Here is a 19,982-nt window from a genome sequence, read left to right on the forward strand (position 1 = left end):
TACATGTGGGAGAAGAGCCAGAAGAGAGGGAGAAGAATAATTGATGGAACAAGTTTGAGGAGAGGATAAGACTTGAAGAACAGATACTTGGTTTATAAAATAGGAAGTTTGCACCATTCCATGAGACCCAAGGGAGGGAACCAAGCCAGTGGGTAAGTTTGGGCCCTCACAGGCACGCACAGAAGGGAGACCATTTGAAGAATCTTGTGCCTGGAGAGCCTTTACTTTGTTGTTGAAGGAGGAGCCAAGGTTATCTGTTGAGAATGAAGGGACTGGTATATGGCTTGAAAATATGAGTGTTAATTATAGAATTGTCCTGAGGACGGTGGGAAAGTGAGCTGACTGGGAGATAAGCACAGAAGACAGCTGAGGGAGTTGGGGTCCAGCTGAGCCAGGAAGGGCTATGTGCTGAAAGCAAGTCATAAAAGACAGAAGTACCATAATACATATTACTAAGTAAATTGCTAATGTTAGTAGCTGGGATAGAGTGAAGACGGAATTTTTCTGGTGCTATTTTTGACTCCTAACTGTACTTCACATGTGCCGCTGCATCTCGGGTTTCCCACAATTCCATATTTCCTCAATTCTGAGGCACCATTTGTTTTAAAATGTGCCAGAGTTGTATTACCTTTTTTGAAGGAGAAGGAATTCCTTATTGTGTTCAGCATACAGAATTTTTTTTCCCCCACCAGTAATAGTATAAATGTATCCACTTAATAATGTATCATTTCTTTACTTTCTCTGTCAAAGACCAAGTCCGTGCCTTTACCTGAAATAGCCAGATTCTCCTGAATTACTTCAATCAGTGGTCCTCGAGACTGGGTGGCATGTTTCTTTTTCAACCTGAGCTCGAGATCCTGGTCCGTATTGTCTTGACCGGGCCCAGCCTTTGCCTTGCCTTCCATGGCATTGGTCTCTGCCTCATCTTCCTTTGTCCTCCCTCGTGCATTTTCTCTACATTCTGGTTTGACTTGCCACTGAGTTGTCTTTTGTTGGTTCATGCCCCAGCTCAGCGGGGTTTAGGCGTCGCGTCAATTTATATCCTTAATCAGTTCTTAGAGTATCATATGGTTAATGTTGGACTGTGGTCTTACATTTCCTACTGCTCCTTTAAAAAAAGAATTCTACTTCCTAATGTAAATGATTTGAGCCTTGTTTTATGAATAGCCCTAAAATTGCTAATGTTTCTACTGGTTACACTCCTGGCTTTTTTACTTGTAATTAAATACTATTTCTTTGGAGTTGTTCCGAAGTGTTTGACAGATATCTCACTGACAGTCTTTTTTTTTTTTTTTTTTGGTAAGATTTATTTACTTTAGAGAAAGGGGAGAGAGGAAGAGTGGGGCAGGGACAGAGAGAGAGAAGCAGGCTCCCTATTGAGTGCAGAGCTGGATAGGGGGCTGGATCTCATGACCCTATGATCAAATCCTGAAATCATGGCCTGAGCCGAAACCAAGAGTCAGTTGCTCAACCGACTGAGCCACCCACGTGCTATAGTGACAATCCTTTAATTTGCAGGAAGTGCTTTTATTCTAGCATTTAAACGTTGCTGGTCACTGGTTTGTTCTTAGAGGATCAGCAACTTGCTCCCTCTGGTTACATTAGTTCTTGTGGGGGAGGGGGTCTTTTGCACACCCTCACTTGTGGTTGCTGTGTTGCTTCCTTGTGTAATTTTTTTTTTCAGACATAGTAAGCAACAAAGATAATATTTAACTCTTGGAATACTCAAATAACTCAACAGAAGCGATAGTCAAATGAATGGATGGTTGACCTATTGTTAAGGTTGAACAGGCCCAATTCATGGCAATTATGTCATTCTGCATAGCCGGTGACATGTTTCTTTTGATAGGGATTTCAGAAATCTTCAGATTTGCATCTTAGAATTGTAGAAATGTAGTAATACCTCTTTCACATTGTTGCCATGAAGATCAAATCAGAAAAGACATGTGAAACATCTTTGTAAAGTACCATAAGCCAAACAGGTTACAGTCCTTCTTTTCTATGCCTAGTATAATGTATGGCCTGGAATATGATAATTCAGGAAGAGGTTTTTTGGCATACAAACCTAAATAATACTTTGTCTTCTATATGAATGATCATCTCATGTTTATATAGTGATCAGTTAATATATTTATTCTAAGAGTCCTACAAGATAAGGAGAGAAGCTGTTGCAACTTTATTCCAGGTAAGAAAATCAAGGCTGGGGAGCTGCCCCAGGATGACTCTGTTGGTTAAGCGGTTTGTGTCTGCCTTCAGCTCAGGTCAGGATCCCAGGGCCCTGGGGTCGAGCCCCAAATCAGGCTCCCTCCTCAGCACAGCATCTGTTTCTTTCTCTCCCTCCCCCAACTCATGCTTCTCTTTCTCTCTCAAATAGATAAATAAAATCTTAAAAGAAAATCAAGGTTCAGAGATGTTAGGTGGTTTTCCTAAGGCACAAAGTTGGAAAAATGGAGGTGGTAGGACTAGAATCAGGGTCATCTCAGACTATGGTTAGTCTGTCTGGTTAACATTCCTGAGCTGTATCATAGACAAGGCTGTGAGAAAGCATTGGGAAAATATTATTTTTCCACAGATGCTCATAAGTATTGGGGAACAGAATAAATTAGACTTTACAGTTTCTATGAGATGTACCTTATATTTTTTGTCCTAATTCATTCCTGTGTGCAGAGACATGTATTATATTTTGGAAAGACAGATATTTAATTTTCTTGTTGGAAGTGACTGTCGTATATTGCTTTTAAAAATTATGAACCAAGAGAAACCTGTAGAAAGGAAAGCCATCCTTATCTGTACTTTCTAATTTTTCCAGAGTCAGTATTTATTACCTGCATAATACAAAATAAGTAATAAAAATAATAACGATTTTTAAGATAAACATGCTTAGAAATATGACCGACATCTTAACAGCAGTTATTTCTGGCTGATGAGATTATAGCAGATATTTATTGTCTTTGTGTGTTTCCATATTTTCTAAAGTTGTCACACTGAACATCCATTGCTTTGTGGTTAGAAAACAAAACATTAAATAATATTTTAAAACCATCATACGAGGAAAATAGCTAAAGTTGAATAATTAGAAGCCTTATGGTAGAAATTAAGAATATCTTGGAGCAAGTAACTTTTGAAGAATTATTTTTACATTGGCTTTGAGGTCATGGATTCCCCAGAACATAGGGGATTGGGAGGATACTGAGCACGGGGAAGTGTGAAGAGGGATTGGGCAAAGGGAATTATTGCTGGCTAAATTCTCCTTTCTGTGACGTTCAGAGAGGTAGTGAGAGTGCAGTTTTAATATTGATTTCTGCTTATAAGGTTTTAAAATTTATCACTGGCTCTCAGGATTTAACAAGGGAACTCTCACGGTCATGATGACATACTTTGGAGTTAGGCAGATTTAGGATTAGATTAGGTTCTAATCCTGGCTTTGCTACATATGAGCTGTATGACCTTGGGAGGCTACTCAAATCTTTGCCAGTTTCCTTATCTGTAAAAACTCGACCTTAGAAAGTGGTGGACAGCACTGAGACTTGTGGAAGGAATTGGGCGCTGTGACTGGTACGTGCTAATCCATGATGGGTCACAGCTGTCCCAACCACTGCAGTCATCTCCCTGATCTGGGGTTTGAGACAGTCATGAAATGAGCGGGCTCCATGGAACTACACCGTATCTCAAGTATCCATCAGCACCCTCGGCTGAAGGCGACAGCAGCACAGCCCCGATCAGTTTCAGCTCTAAAACGGGGTGTTTATTAGATGTATTGTGGGGAAGCTCTACAAGGTGGTTGAAAGAGGGAACTGCCATGGGACCTCAGGCTCTTGAACACCTTAACCTCATGGGGGATGGTTATAAGCGCTGCTTTAAATTCTTTCATGATTTTGATATCTGTGCATTTTGAAGGTTATCACATATTGGTGTCTTTTCTGTTACGTATTGGTCAGATTGTTCCTGGTTCTCTGTATATCAAACAGTTTTGGATTATATTCTGGATATTTAAAATATTATGTTGCAGAGCTCATAGATACAGAGAACAGATGGGCAGTTGCCAGAGTTGGAGTGTGTTGGGGGGGTTAGCAAAAGGGATAAAGGGATCAAAAGGTACAACTTCCAGTTATAAACAAGGATATAACGTACAGAATGGTGCCTATAGTCAATGATGCTGTACTGCGTATTTGGAAGTTGCAAAGAGAATAAATCTTGAAAGTTCTTATCACAAGGAAAAAATCTGTACATGTGTATAGTGATGGATGTTAATTGTGATCATTTTGCACTATAAACAAATATTGATCACTGTGTTGGGCACCTGAAACCAATCTAATGTTATTTGTCCAATGTACCTCAATTAAAAAAAAAAATTCCACTGTGAGACTCTGGGTCCTTTTACAATCCCTTGTAAAGGTTTTTGTCTGTGTTAGCAGGCAAGTGGCTGGTGAAGTTCAGACCACAGGTCACCTTTGGTATGTGGCGGTTCCGATGTTAATTCAGTTTTCAGAGCATTTGCTATTGTTCCTTTCTGGTGTTTGGAGCTATGGTTCATAGCTTAGTTGAGTTCTCTGTGAAGGACCTGTGCTGCTTTCACTCGATGCTGCACAGCTCCAGCTTGAAGGCGAGCCCGGAGACTCGTGGTGTTGATTCCTATATGGACCTGAAAGATCCCCTTCCTACTCCTCTGGGGTCTTTTCTCGGGGGCTCCCTTTTTGTATTGCCTCTGGCCGGAGGGATGGATTACTGCACAGTTTTAGCCTCCATGCTTTTCTGTAATTCTGCAGAGTGGGAAGAGAAAGAAGGGAGAGGAAGAAGAAGATTCTTTCTGGAACTTTACACTGTAGGAGCCCCTGTTCAGTTCTTTTAGCCAGAGAGAAGGGTTTTCTCTGGAGGTATTAGCTGCCCGCCTCACTGTGACATCGGTGTGGCTCTGCACCCGGGCTGGCCTCGGGACAGGGCTGCAAGAGAAAACAGAAGACACAAGAAGCAGCACCAGGTCCCCACCTCCCCGCTCCCTCAGTATCCAGTTCACAGAGTTCACTTTGCTTGCTCTTGTGGCCAGAAAGATTCTCTTGGAGTCTTTGCAGCCCGCACCTCTCAGACAGATCCCTGGTTTGGCACACCCTCGGCTCGAAGCCAGGAGATGAAGCCAGAAGAGAAGCCAGCAAAGGAGCCCCTGTGTGCTAGTTGTTAGTCAAGTCGTGATTCTCTTCCCCAGCCCACCTGCTATTTTCTGTTTTGTCTTGGTTTTTGTTTTGTGGGCAGGTTGGGGAAAGAGAAGCTGTAGTGGGCTTTCTCCATCTTGGCCGACACCAGTGAGTCTTTACTGATACTGGCCAGATAACATGTTCACGTGAAGGTGTTCTGAGAGGGCTGTCCAGCCAGAACTGCATGGAATCTTAGAATAGTCCCCCCACCCCTCCACCCCCCCCCCCACCACCCAAAGTAAAGAGGGCAAGGGACATGCCGTAACCTGAAGAAATGGGAGAAGGATGCTAGACAGACAGAACAATTCTTCCTTTTTCTGATTAAAAAGAAAAGTAGATATTTTAAGTTTGTTTTCTAGGAGTGTAGTTACGAAAGTAGGTGTTATTAGGATTTATTAGGGCTTTTAAAAATTCTGTTGATGTGAGAGATTCTTACACCATCCGCTGAGTGCAGAAGAACTTAACTAGCTTATTTTTACTGAGCTCACAAAATTTGCAAGCAAAACCATGACTGGAAGTCAAACTGTTCAGAGCCACTTATCACCTGTGCTGCGTCTCTAGACACCCTTCGGAGGTAAAGCTAAATTTCAGGTGGCAGCACTGACGACCATTAGCTTTTGAATTTAGAATGTAGTTTTCTAAATCTTTTCTGGCTGAACTCTGCCAGCAGCTTCGCTGGATTCACACGCGGAGTTTGCCTTTTCCTGAGCCAAACTATGAAGTCAGCAAAGTGCATTTTCAGAACTCCTCCACCTTCTTGTCCTCTTTTCTCCCGTTTGGCTATTCACATTTTCCTTTTCCCTCCTTTGAGCAGAATCCTCCTTCTGTCTGCTTGCTTCTGTCTTTTCTTCCGCGCTCCCTCGTATAGAATGTATCTGACCCAAGTCTTGAGACCTTTGCCCTGGGTGGCGAATGACACTCATCAGAGAAACTCAAAGTTAGTGATGATGGAGTAGGTGCCTTATTCTAAAGTCAGGAGAAATATGAACATTTTTTTATGTCTTAGCAAAATACCTACCCGAGCTTAAAGAAAGTAATACGTTGTAACTGTAGAAAAATTGGGAAGTACAGAATCACAAAAGAGAAAACAGAGATCTCTATGGTCAGCATTCTGTTCACTGTTGTCAGTCTTTTGGGATATATACCTGAGTCATTTTTCCATGTCGTGATTATACCCTCATATGCTTTAAAAGGGTTCAGGCATAGTGTTTCTTAATCTTGATGTTACACTTAAGTGTCAGAAGTATTTTTTTTTCATGTTTTAACTTTAAAATTTATTTATTTATTTTTTCAGCGTAACAGTATTCATTGTTTTTGCACAACACCCAGTGATCCATGCAATAGGTGCCCTCCCTATTACCCAGCACCTGGTTCCCCGAACCTCCCACCCCCGCCCCTTCAAAACCCTCAGGTTGTATTTTTTGATTAGGGATGGCCCCGGCATTATCACTTCAGAGTGGGGTCTATGCAGTCCTGTCACGAGTACACAGCTCATTATCTAATCTCTTATGGTTGCACACTTAGATTATTTTCAAGTTCTTAGTATTTTTTTTTAAAAAGATTTTATTTATTTGACAGAGAGAGACAGGGAGAGTGGGAACACAAGCAGGGGGAGTGGGAGAGGGAGAAGCAGGCTCCCCACGGAGCGGGGAGCCCAATATGGGGCTTGAACCCAAGATCCTGGGATCGTGACTCCAGCAAGCTGAAGGCAGATGCTTAATGACTGAGCCACCCAGGCACCCAAATTCTTAGTATTTAAATAATCCTAAATCACAAACCTCTTGTGGCTTCCTTGGGTTACGTGCCTGGAAATGGAAGTGGGATCGATGTGCTACAGGGTATATTTAATACATTTCTGAAACTTTCGATGCTTTTTTCTCTTGGTGCTTTTTAAGTAGTCACTTTCTCTTGGTGCTTATTAAATAGTAAGTGCTCAGATTTGGCAGAAGCAAGGGTGCCTTTTCAGTTTCAGCCTGATTCATATCCAAAAATTTGTAGTTTCTATTTCAGGCAGATAAGCTTGTAGCCATATGTAATTAGACATAACAGGTGGATTTCCAAGGATTTAGCTTTTCCCCCTTTTGGAAAATTGAACTTCTGCTTACCACTATAGAGTTTTAATTCAGGTTAGGAGAAAAAAATAAAGAAAAAAAAAACTTCAAAAAGTAGACAGATTCTCCCTCCCTCCTGGGAAATTCTGTCTTATGATGTGGCAGCTCTCTTTTTTGTTTGGATGTTGTTATATGATGGGGATTGGTAACACCTTCAGACCAGGCAAGTTTGGCTCCTACCTTGGTCTCTACTGTAGAGGGCCTAATTCTGGTCCTCGCCCCATTGTGTTCTTTCTCTTGCCTTGCCAGCCTTGCCCATCTGATGTCATGTCCTCCACTCCCCCCATCCCCCTTTTATACCATGCTCTGGATGACAGGACTTTGGAACTCCATGCTTTAACTCCCAGGTGCACCTGATTGTAGACTGTGATGGGGGAAGGAGAGATGACAGACCATGGATATGCAGCTGGGATTGTCCCTTGTATATGTGGAGGCTATTTAAGGTATGGGGTACAAAGGTGGTCCTGCAGATGTGAGGGGATGAGCCTGGAAGAGAACTTGCTACAGTGTGCTTTGTTACTGTACGTGTGCCTGAGGCTATTACCAGGTACCAACAGAGAGAGATGTCCAGGCAGACAAAAAGTCATGAATGTGCTAGAGCCTGGAAGCAAGGAAGAGGATAGCGTATTTGATCCCCTTTCAATATTTCATCCATGAAATGGTGAGAATCGAAATATGGAAAAGGACATAGAGGAAGAATGATCATGAAAGACCTTTTATACTCTGCTAGAATTATAGACTTTTTCTTCAGCCAACTAGAAATCATTGCAGGGTTTTGAGCAGAGATGACGTCATTAGAACTAGCTGGGGAGTTTCCTGGAAGAACAGGAGCGGAAGATAGGTGTCACTTAGGCTGCTGGTGGTCACCATCCAGGCACCAGGAGATGGTCAATGAAAAAGGACAGTGGCCATGATGACCAACATAAGACCCTTGCCCCCTTGGTAGGGCTATTGTGTGGCCCAATTCAAGTAAGAAAATGTTCTGAAAATTGTTTTGGAAAGATTTTAAGGTTCCGCAAATGTTGTTAGTGTTACTGTTAATAACAAAAATAATTATCGTATTTGCGGACAAAAGACAGAATTGAGATTCCAGCTAGTCTCAATTCTAATGTAAGCAGATGTGAAAATCAGCTAAAATGATAGGGCTAACCGTCCCGATGTGAGGTGTCACATCTCCCAAGGGCTCCTTTGGGCACAGGAAGGTGGCTGTGCTAGTCTTGGGGTGGGAGTCCAAGTGGAAAAGACGGTGATGTTGGAGTTGCCTGGGCTCGGGTTTCGGTGTTGATGGGGAAGTGGGTCCTTGAAGTGGGTCTCTTCATTCTGTAGGAAGCTGTTCACATGGTCCCCTGTTGTCTGTAAGGCCTTTCCTTCCAGCTGCTGCACTCATGTCCCTGAATCTCCCTAATTATGTTTTTGTAGAGGAAATAATCCTTGTCTCTCATCAGGATGTGGAAGGGAATTGAGAAGGAGGGGTCTACATTCTTTGTCAGATTTTCAACCAGTCTTGCTGTTTATAGATCTTTCTGCTTTCTGAGAGATTTGGTGTTTTCATCTCTGAGAGTTCTTGCAGCTCAAGTCTTCCTTCTTCTTGTTATCATCTGCCTATGTAGCCCTTAGCTTTCAGATTTTCTTACTTTGATAAGTCAGTAAAGCTCATCTTGTGCTTTTCATCTTCCCCAAAAATTGTTGACACCTGCATCTGTTGTCATTTTCACTTCTAATATCTTTATTTTTGTCACCTTAAAGTATTACTGTTTGCACTCCTTGATCCCTTGAGAAATTACTCTTTTCTGGGTTTGTGGGTGCAAAGAGAATATATATTTAATTTAGCAAGTTTAAATGTAGTTATATAATAACATAATGATTCCATATATTTAAAGACTTTATAACACATTTTCCTCAGTACTTTCTATGAGACTTTTAAAATTAATATTTCGAATATTGATATTATTATAGGTTGTCTAGCTGTAGATTTCTGGAGGAAATTGAAGTTTCCTTCATTTCTTCATCGGTAGGCTTGGTTTAGAATTTCTTTTTTTGAAACTTGCCCTCACAGTACAGGAGAGTGACAGAGGCAGTTGGTTTCCCTTTATTAAGAACAGTGAAAATATGAGATACAGACTATAATTACATAAATATAGATTTTTCTTTAGGATGAAGAGGAATTTGGGTGTAGAGTATTGGTTGAGTTGTTCAGGGTCTTATATTTGGATACAAGCAGGCCAGGTCCAAGGACCCACCGGGTGTCCTGCTGTACCACCCAAGGGAGTCTTTGACTTCATGAAGGATGGAAGTCAAACATGAGGCCACAGGAGGTCAAAGCAGATTTATGGAAGAGAGAGAGCAGATACAGACAGGCAGTCTGGGAGACCCAGAAAGGAAAAGAGCTTGAGTCTTCTCTTTGTTTGGGGTCTGGAGGTTTCTTTTTTGAGGACTGTGGTCTGGTGTGCCTGTCCTCTTGGGCATCCAGGAGCCAGTTAGAACAAAGACGAGAGCCAAATGTTATTCCATGAGCCGGGGCCTTGGTGTGGAGCTATCTACTGCCGGCAGTCTGGAATAAGTACGTGATAGCTTCGTTAGGTCATTCTCACCTGGTCCTTCCTTAGATGTTATCTATTCTAGAGAAATCATTAAGTCCTGTCGCTTATAAGGAGAACATATGCTATATGCATTATAATGCCTGTGCAGAGTGGGGTGGTGGTACAGATCCTAGCAAGGAACCAGAAAAGAAACAAAGAAAGAAAAACAACTTTTTCTCTCAGGGGGTCCATTCCATTTCCCTCTCTTCAGTTTCACACTGGTAGAGGTGAGATTGGGACCTAGGTCTGTTGTTGCTGGTTTATTGCCTACCCCTTTACAAACTTGCACAGAGACACCATAGAAGAAAAATGGTCTAAGCTGGATCTTTCCCAGAAGCCCTGGGCACATTCATTGACACAAAAACATAAACCCCATGAAGGCAGGGACTTGGCTGCTTCGTTCATTGCAGTATCCCCAGCATCCGCATGTCTACAGTTGGCACATGGGTGGAACCCAATCCATCTATATTGGTTTACACAGTGAATACATGAAATTCCTTGTTGACCAAGACAGACATTGAACTCAGACTTAAAACATGAGCTCTTTTAAAATAATTTCTAAAAAGCAGTAGTGTCTGCAAATGCAGAGACAAGGATGTGTCATAAATAGATTAGATGCCTATTACTTTACTTAGCTTGAGGTTCCCATGGTAACTTCGTGTTCCTTTTATAAAAGAAAAATCTGAATATAAATATTACTGCACACTGCTACTGTGCACACGTACTCGATAATGTAGGCTAAGGAGGTTTTTATGATAAGATGGATGTGTGTTTGCATGAAGTATTCTCACCCTTTCGACCTTCGCACAGAAGTCGGGCGAGGATGCTCCCTCACGGGAAGCGGAGTTGAAGTATTTGTGCCGTGGACTACCGTCTCATGCGCGCTTTCCTTCTCGCTGCCTCGCTTTCTCAAATATGGCGTCGAGCTCTTTGCTGAGCACTTCAGTTCCGGAGCTTTTGTCCCAGATGAGGTGCAGACTCTCTCATCCAGCTCAGGGCTCTGCTCTTCTCGATGCTTTACATAAAAACATGGAAAGAGAAGAACCCTGTTTGAAGGAGATGGATTGCATTTGCTTCGTTTGGTTCCATTCCTCTGTGTGTGTTCTCTTAGGTATCAGCACCCTCTCTTCTTTGAGGCCCGAGGCCTCTCACTGCCTCTGTATTTTTTATTCTGGGGGCACCTGGGTGGTTCAGTCGTTAAGCATCTGCCTTCGGCTCAGGTCATGATCCCTGGGTCGTGGGATCGAGCCCCGTGTCGAGCTCCCTGCTCAGCGGGAAGCCTGCTCCTCCCTCTCCTACTCCCCCTGCTTGTGTTCCCTCTCTCGCTATCCCTCTCTCTCTGTCAAATAAATAGATAAAATATTTTTAAAAATCCTTATTTTTGGTTCTGTACTACAATTTGTGCTCATCTAGTGGGTCTTGATAATTAACTGTGGTCACCTCTTAATTGACTACAGAGGCTAGGTGGGGAGCACGTGGGAGCTGAATTTCTCACGGGTGGGTCACTGCCATGAACAAACCTCAGAGTCCAGAAGGTCAGGCAACTTCGTTTGTTCTTTTATTAGTTCAGTCCATCAGGCCTCTGTCTGTCCTTAGGCTGCTGTATTTCACTGCATACCTTCCAGCGTATTACCTTTGGGCCTCATCTCGCTGTTTGTCACACCCTGTCACACCGGCTAATTTATTAGAAAGGATCGGGGACCCTCAAAGACTTACAAACCCTGTTATCTTTCTGGGATTTCTCCTCAAAGCCTTTTCTGGTGGTTTCAGCTCACAGATATTTGGTCTGACCCTTTAATCAGTATATGATCATGCACATTCTACCTTATTTTTCCAGAAAACATGGCCCCAATTGGCAAGCCATTTGAGTGCCAGGAAATAGGTATCTGCTGGAAGGCTTAGGGAAAACTTGGCCGTGATGTGTTGATTGAGAAGTGCTACAACATTGCACTTATTGGGAGAGTTAAGGGATCTGGTAATGTTCACCAGATGGAGTTTTTACTTGAACACTGACCTGTGATGTTCTGTTCCACTTCAGAGCCCTTCATGTATATGCTCTTTTATAGAATGACAGGGTATGTGTATATGTGTGTGTCCTGTCCACTCCAACAAAATCAGAAGCTTATTGAGGACAAGGACTATGTGTTTTAATTATTTTCAATCTTCCCCGTAGCACTTAGGTCATGGTACTTATTAATAATTAAGTACCATGTAGTAAAGAATGAAATGTTAATGTTCATGTATAAAAATGGTATCTGTTGATACAGACACAAATCATTACATATGTTAATGTTTTATAAAAACATGTGTTTGTCAAGATATATATGTATGTATGCATATTATTTTTATATGTGAGAGTTATTTGAAGCATTGTCTAGCCTCCGTGTAGTTAGATTGTAACAATTGTCATCATAATTGGGAGACGGTATCCCAGGTTTTATGTGAGTGAATGAAGCTTATGTACCATAAATTATTTTTGTGTTTGGGGGTGTCAGAGAAAAAGCAGAACTGGTCAGCAGTTCAAGTAGTAAAAACAGATTTTATTCAGAAACTGTTGAAATAGGAGTACAGAGACCTTAATATAGAACTGGGCTCAATTCTGAATATAGCATGGATCAGTGGGGTTTTTAGGCAAGGAGCAGGGTGGGGGGGGGTTCAGTGGATGGAAAATTACTAAGAGGAGCCATGGAGGGTAAGGGGAGGGGGTACTGTGGCTAAACTGACTTCTAAAATTGGGTGATACAGAGCTGAACATGGAAGCCCAAAGGCCAAGGCTTCTATGGGAAGAGATCATGTGTGTGTGTGGGGGGGGTGGAATGTACCATGATATCTAGGGGGATAATCTTTCCTTAAGTGTCTGGTGATCAGGAGTAATTCCATGTTCTATGTCTTTTTTGGGTTGTCTCCTGGTTCCCACATATTTACACTGTAAAATTTTCAAAGGATCCCATCGCTTTGTTATTTGGGGCCGTGTCTCTATGCCCCAGCATTCTGGGATTGGCAGACCTGTTTAAATAGCCGCCATCTTTTGAGTGGAGTAAGACCAGCTACTTCCTCCAGTTCATGACTCGAGGAGGATGGCTTGTGAGTTGGTATTGTGTTGCTCTTCGAGTGCACGCTGGCTCATGTCAGTCTGTTTGGTGATAAACTACCTAGAGCCTGAAATAGAAGGAAAACTGTCAGGAATTCTACCCCCACAATATGCCAGAAAAACTTGTGAATCGTGTTGAAATAGGCAGAAAAGATGACCAGGTGTCCTGCGTGGTGCCCTTCGTGGAAAGATCAGTTCCTGTGGCAGCCCATACCTTTGTCTTTGAACTATTTTACAGCATTGTTGAGTTGTAGGAAACGACTCCTGTCCATGGAAATGAAAGTGTGTTTTATCCTCTGAATGCAATTAACCAATTACCCTCCATACATCTACCCCTCAGCATCTCTTAGTTCATTTCACTTTCCAGATTGCCCACTTCTGTGTGTTCTTTGAATTCTCCTTTGAACTGGTTATAACATGTTACTGATTGATTTGCTGATTAATGATAAATAAAATCTTTGATGGGTATTAATTCCATATTTTATAAGAAAAAAATTACCTTTTTTTTTAAAGATTTTATTTATTTATTTGACAGACAAAGATCACAAGAGAGACAGGCAGAGAGAGAGAGAGAGAGAGGGGGAAGCAGGCTCCCTGCTCAGCAGAGAGCCCGACGTGAGGCTCCACCCCAGGACCCTGAGATCATGACCTGAGCCAAAGGCAGAGGCTTTAAACACTGAGCCACCCAGGTGCCCCAAATTTTACCTTTTTAATTGCTCTTTAACATCTGGGAAATTCTTCTTTCCAAGAGATCAATTTAAGTGATCAATGGTTAGGTGAGTCTATGGCTAGAGTTTTGGGGGTTGGCTGTAAATCAGTACCTTGAATGCCACTCAAAATATTTGAGGAGCAGATATTGTATCTTTAGTGATTTTACTATATCACAGTATTTCTTACATCTTTGCTATGGATCTAAGGTCGCTTTCAGAAACAGATTTAAAAAAAAAATGCTTTGTTACCAGCTCAGATGAAATAGCCTATTAAATAATTTAAAACCCATCTAGCTTGGGCTACAATCTAAATTCCCGACCCTGAGTGCTGCCCTCTCCATGAAACAGGTCTGCATTTCAGTATTTTTAAATTATAAATAAACACAGTTAAAGCTTCCTGCTGCAGTCCTAAGAGTTTTGTAACATAGGAGTAGTTGTGGCCCTTTAGAGGTCAGTAATCTGGAGGAGGCAGGGAGGATAAAGAATTTTGGGAAAACTAATTGGCACATGACATCTACCATTACAGCTAGAGAATACAATATGCCTTTGACCTGTTCTTATTGCTGTTCTCATCCCCGAGCTGGCAAATTGGATGACACAGAGGCAATGGTCCAGTAGTCAAAGAGCGCTTTCTGAGCTTCCTATTTATTCTGGGGTCTTCATTTGAAATTCATGTCAGACTTCTCAGCATCATTACTTTGCAAGGATGATAACAAATTACCTGCATTTTACATATGAGGGCCAGGAACTTCTCAGTGGGATATGAAAATAGGAAAGACTTCCTAATACAAATAACTGGGAAGAAGAGAAACAAGAGCGTCCTTATGTAAGTGCGTGGCTGATCGAGGCTTTTCTATAATGGGGGATTGTGATAGGCTGAAGAATGGTCTCCTGCCCAAGTCCTAATCCTTGGAACCTGTGAAAGTTACCTTTGGAGGTGAATAAGAATCTTGAGATGCTGGCGCCTGGATTGCTCAGTGGGTTAAGCCTCTGCGTTCGGTTCAGGTCATGGTCTCAGGGTCCTGGGATCGAGCCCCGCATCGGGCTCTCTGCTCAGCAGGGAGCCTACTTCCCCCCTCTCCTTCTGCCTGACTCACTCTCTACTTGTGATCTCTCTCTCTGTCAAATAAATAAATAAAATCTTAAAAAAACAAAGAATCTTGAGATGGAAGATTATCTGGGTGGGCCCTAAATGCAGTCACAGCGGGAGGAGAAAGGAGGCCACGTGTCCACAGAGGCAGAGACTGCAGTGATGTAGTCACAAGCCAGCCGGTGCTGGTGGCCACTGGATGCTGGAAAAGGCAAGGAATGGATTCTTCCCTGGAATCTTCAGAGAGAGCCTGGCCTGGCTCATCTGTGATACTTGAAGATAGAATTGTGAGATGGCATCTCTGTGTCAAGCTGCTGACTTTGTGGTCATCCATTCCAGCAGCTGTAAGAAAACCAATATAGAGTCTGGTAGTGGCTAGTGGGGAGCTGCTGGAACATGTTCCTAAAAATGTGCAGATGGCTTTAGAATTGGGTAAGGAACCGAAATTGGAAGAGTTTGAAGGCACATGATAGGGATAGCCTGGATTGCCTGGAACAGACTGTTGGCCGAGACAGGGATATCAGATTTTGCCAGCGAGGACTCAGTGAGAAGCACAGTGGAAAAAGCTGAGATTGTCTCAGAGAAAAAGTAAGCTGTCATAAGCATAATGACGGTAGAAATAGTAAAGGTGCTACCAGTTAGGACTGAGAAGAAGGTGAGGCGTATGCCTTTGGAAATTGGAGGAAAGACAATGCCTGTTATGCAGTTAGCAGTAAAGGGAGCGGAATTTTGTTCTATGGATGTGTCCTTACAAGGGATGGTCTTGGTTATTTCCAGAGCAGATTTATGTATTGAAGGGAGGGCCTGGTTTCTTCTTGCTGCCTATAGTAAAACATGAGAGGAAACAGGTAAATTGAAGGAAAATTTTCTTACAAAAAGGAAACCAGACTTGATGATTTGGGAACTTCTCATCTTGTCCAGATTGCAAAAGGTGGTAAAATTAGGAGACCGACGGGGCGCCTGGGTGGCTCAGTGGGTTAAGCCTCTGCCTTCGGCTCAGGTCATGACTCAGGGTCCTGGGATCGAGCCCTGCATCGAGCCCTGCATCCGGCTCTCTGCTCAGCAGGGAGCCTGCATCCCTCCCCCCTTCTCTGCCTGCCTCTCTGCCTACTTGTGATCTCTCTCTCTGTCAAATAAATAAATAAAAAATCTTAAAAAAAAATTAGGAGACCCACACACAGTTGGAAAACTACGCTGTGGAGAGAAAGAAGCCAAAGAGTGAGACACACTCACTGGAAAGGAAATCCTTTTGCTAGTGTTACAGAAACTAGGTGCCTGACTCATGGGTCTCTTTAACCACCATAGCAGAAACCAGGAATAGGGATGGGACTGTTCAGGAAAGATCTGTGGTGGCTCCTCGATCTAATGGCATGAATCCTGTGACATGCACAGGAGATCACAAGGTTTTTGAGAACATGAGCAGAAATACTGCCGACCTGATCTGAAAAGGACAGAGGTGGATGAAATGGAGGAAGGCTGTTGGAATCCCAAAATTCACAGGCAAGAAATAGCCTACTAAAACTGCTCAGCTGCAAACATGTTCTACTTTTCCGAAAACAAAAAACCAAGCCCAAGAATGACTCTGAGGGTGGAACCCTGCGCCCCACGTTGGAGCTGGAAACTACAGGGGATTATTTCTCGGCTTTGAAACCCAATGCAGTCTGCCCTGATGGATTTTGAAATTACTTAGGACTGTCGACTTATTCCTGGCCTTCCTCCCTTCTAGTTTATCCCTTTTGGAAGAGGAATATCTGTAACTGTGGTTAAGGTCCGAAACCCTTGTATTTTGGAAGCAGGTGACACAGGCCCCCGATAGAGAGGAATTTTGCCCCAGTGTGGATCATAGCCAGGATGGCTCCATATACCTGATGTAGAGGAGCACATTTGGGATTTTTGAGCTGATGAGATACAGATGAGGTTTTGGACTTGGAGTAATGGGCTGTAATGGGCTGAGACTTGAGCTGATGTTGGGATATGGTGAAGGCATTCGGCATGTGAGAGAGACATGCATCTTTGGCACCAGAGGGTGGACTGCAGGAGGCTGAGTAACGCCTCTCCCCCACCCAAGAAGAGATACATGTGTCCTCATCTCTAGAACCCATGAATTGTCTTTTATGGAGAAAAGGACTTTGAAGATGTGAAAAAGTGAAGATGGGGAAATTAATCTTTATTATTTGAGAGGATCCTAAATGTAATCACAAGTGTACTTATAAGCATGAAGCAGAGGGAGATGAGACAGAAGAGGAGAAGGTAGTGTGACCACAGGGGTGGAGACTGGAGTGATGCTCCCATATGCCAATGAACGCTAGCAGCCACCAGAAATGGGAAGAGGCAAGGGGCGGGTTCTCCCATGGAGTCTCTGGAGGGAGGCTGACAGCTTTGATTTTGGCCCAGTGATACTGATGTTGGACTTCTTGCCTCCAGAACTGCGGACGGGTAAATGGGGGCTGTCATAAGTGGCTGTGTGGTGACTTGTTGCAGCAGCTGTGGAAAACTAACACAGACATGGGGGGAATCGTAGGTTCTCTGCTTCTCTGTGTACTCTTGCATTCTGTTTGAACATGAGCCATCCTTAAGATGACTGATAGACTGTGTAACCATCTGGCTTTTATATTAGAAACTTCTACTACTCCCTCTATTTTAAAACAGTAACCTCTTTGAAGCAGAATGGCATTACATAAGCTGAGAACACTGGTTAAGAAAAAACACAAGGCTTGACTTGGGCTCTCAGCTATGCTGCATGCTAGCTGGCTGTCCCTGGCTAAATCACTTACCCGACTGGAGGGTCAGTGGAACATGGTAATGTTATTCATGGTCCTTCCTGAACCGTATAGTTGTTAACAAGTGGTTAATGAAATAGGTGTATGGGGAAAATACCAGGTAAATATCATGTTGACCTATTAATTATATTCCTTCTAGCTATATCAAAGCTATGACGAGCAGTTTTGCACAGAAATCAGTGACCATATTAAATATTGTTCCCCCTTGGAATTCGATGATATCAGAGAGATTTTGGGTTCAAGTTTTTTTGAATACTTTAAAGCTTTTGATACTTACAGATCTCTTTCTCTCCAGAAAGCTTATACCACTTAACTCTCTCATTAGAGGCCCACGAGTGTCCTTTTACTGCCCCGTAACCTCAGACAACTTTTAAACATCATTTTAAAATGGTATGTCTACCTGATGAAAATAGTTTGTATATCTTTGGTGAAGTTTAACTTTTTTAAGTTTTTTTTTTTTTTTAAGATTTTATTTATTTATTTGACAGACAGAGATCACAAGTAGGCAGAGAGGCAGACAGAGAGAGAGGAGGAAGCAGGCTCCCTGCTGAGCAGAAAGCCTATGCGATTTGAGGCTCAATCCCAGGACCCTGGGATCATAACCTGAGCTGAAGGCAGAGGATTTAACTCACTGAGCCACCCAGGCAGCCCAAATTTTTAAAGTTTATTGATCTTTAATGAATCGCTTCTGTACTTTGATCATATTTCAAGTAGTTATTTGTTCTCTTCTGGGCTTGTTTCTAGAAACCCAGGTTTGTTAATTATCTTTGCTGTATTTTTGTTTCTTCACCAGTTTGTTCTGTTGTTGACCTTTTACTATGTGAAGACTTTTGTGTTTAACATTTGTGTGTAGTTAAATGTAGTGAACTTTTATTGCTTTCCTTTCTTCCTTCTTTTCTCTCGCCTTACATCTTTCCCTCTAGAAAGTCTTTCCTATTTGACTGTTTTATTGACTTTTTTTTTTTTTTTAGGTATGTAGATTTGCCCTTAATGGACAGTAAGACATATTTGAAATCCAGGATCCTGTCAACTTAATCTCGAATTTCCTGTTGTCAAGCTTGGTTAAAAGTTTGAATGGAAAAAATAATATTCATAGATGATTGCCTAGAGGGTATACTAAATTTTATTTCTGGGGAAGTGTCTAAATGCAGCATAATACCTTTGCTTCCAGCCTGATAATTCCACCTTCTCTAACTTAAGACCCCTTCTCATTTTATCTTATGTATATGCAGAAATTGAAGCAGAAGAAACAGAGACTCAGATGGTTTGTGCCTTACCACATCACCATTAACTCCTTTCTCGGTGTCATCCTCCCTACCCTAACTGTCCTTAGTAAGGATAATAATTCAACCATTTGTCAAGTGCTAACGCAGTGTGTCTAACGTGTCTAACATTTTACATGTGTTATCTTACTTACTTTCCACAACCATACAAGGTAGGAGATATATATATATTTTTTTAAGATTTTACTTATTTATTTGACACAGAGAGAGAGAAACAATGAGAGAGGGAACACAAGCAGGGGGAGTGGGAGTGGGAGAAGCATGTTTCCGCAGAACAGGGAGTCCGACAGGGGGCTCGATTCCAGGGCCCTGGGATCACGACCTGAGCTGAAGGCAGACGCTTAACAACTGAGTCACCCACCCAGTCGCCCCAGAAATATTATTATTTTCATTTTCCTAATGAAAATTGGATGCTTTGAGAGGTTAAGTGGCTTGCCCAGCATCACATAAATTATATTTGGTGTAATGGGGTGTGAATTCAAACGCACACCTTTCTGATTTCAGAACTCATTTCTTAACTGCTGATGTTTCCATGTGTATGCATGTGCAAGGACTCACGTGTACATGTGCACACACACGCACACACATCCATACCTTCTCACCTTACGCGCTTGATTTCCCGATGTTGATATGACTTGATATTTCTGCTCCCTTTCGGTCACTGATCCAGCAAGGGAGGCAAAAATAGAGTGGATGAATCCAGACAGGAACATCTAGAATATTAAACTGAATAAATAAGATATTGGATTGAAAATATTTGAGGAAGATTTAGAATTTCTTTCATTCTTAAAACGCTCTGTTGGTGTTGTGTCCTTGTTCGCCCTCGGTTCAAGCATCTCACACATGTAATGTGCTCAGACCAGGGGAGGTCACTGTGAAAATTTCAAAGCATCCAGAAGCTAGAGATAAGTGGGTTGATCTTAATTCGGCACTTGTAATAAATGTCTCTTTTATAGTCAGTGATTGATGGCAGCCTGCTGTGGTGGATGTGTCCGGAGCTTGGGAAAGGTGCTTAAAAAAGTGCTCGTTCTTTACTAGTGTTTGGGTGATTAATTATTATACCTGCTGTTAACTTTTAAACAGAGTGAGAATTAGGTCAGTGAGAATAGTTCTTTCTTTGAAAAACTGGGGACAGTGATGGCATTCAGT

General features: G+C 42.3%; 1 protein-coding gene across 2 annotated transcripts in view; it reads left to right on the forward strand.

The window, feature by feature from the left end:
• Positions 1-19,982, forward strand: part of ELAPOR2 (endosome-lysosome associated apoptosis and autophagy regulator family member 2) — a 214,682-nt gene that overhangs the window by 66,060 nt on the left and 128,640 nt on the right. The gene's annotated exons all lie outside the window — the stretch shown is intronic.

Source organism: Meles meles, chromosome 10 (assembly GCF_922984935.1).
Source record: "Meles meles chromosome 10, mMelMel3.1 paternal haplotype, whole genome shotgun sequence".
Classification (NCBI taxonomy): domain Eukaryota; kingdom Metazoa; phylum Chordata; class Mammalia; order Carnivora; family Mustelidae; genus Meles; species Meles meles.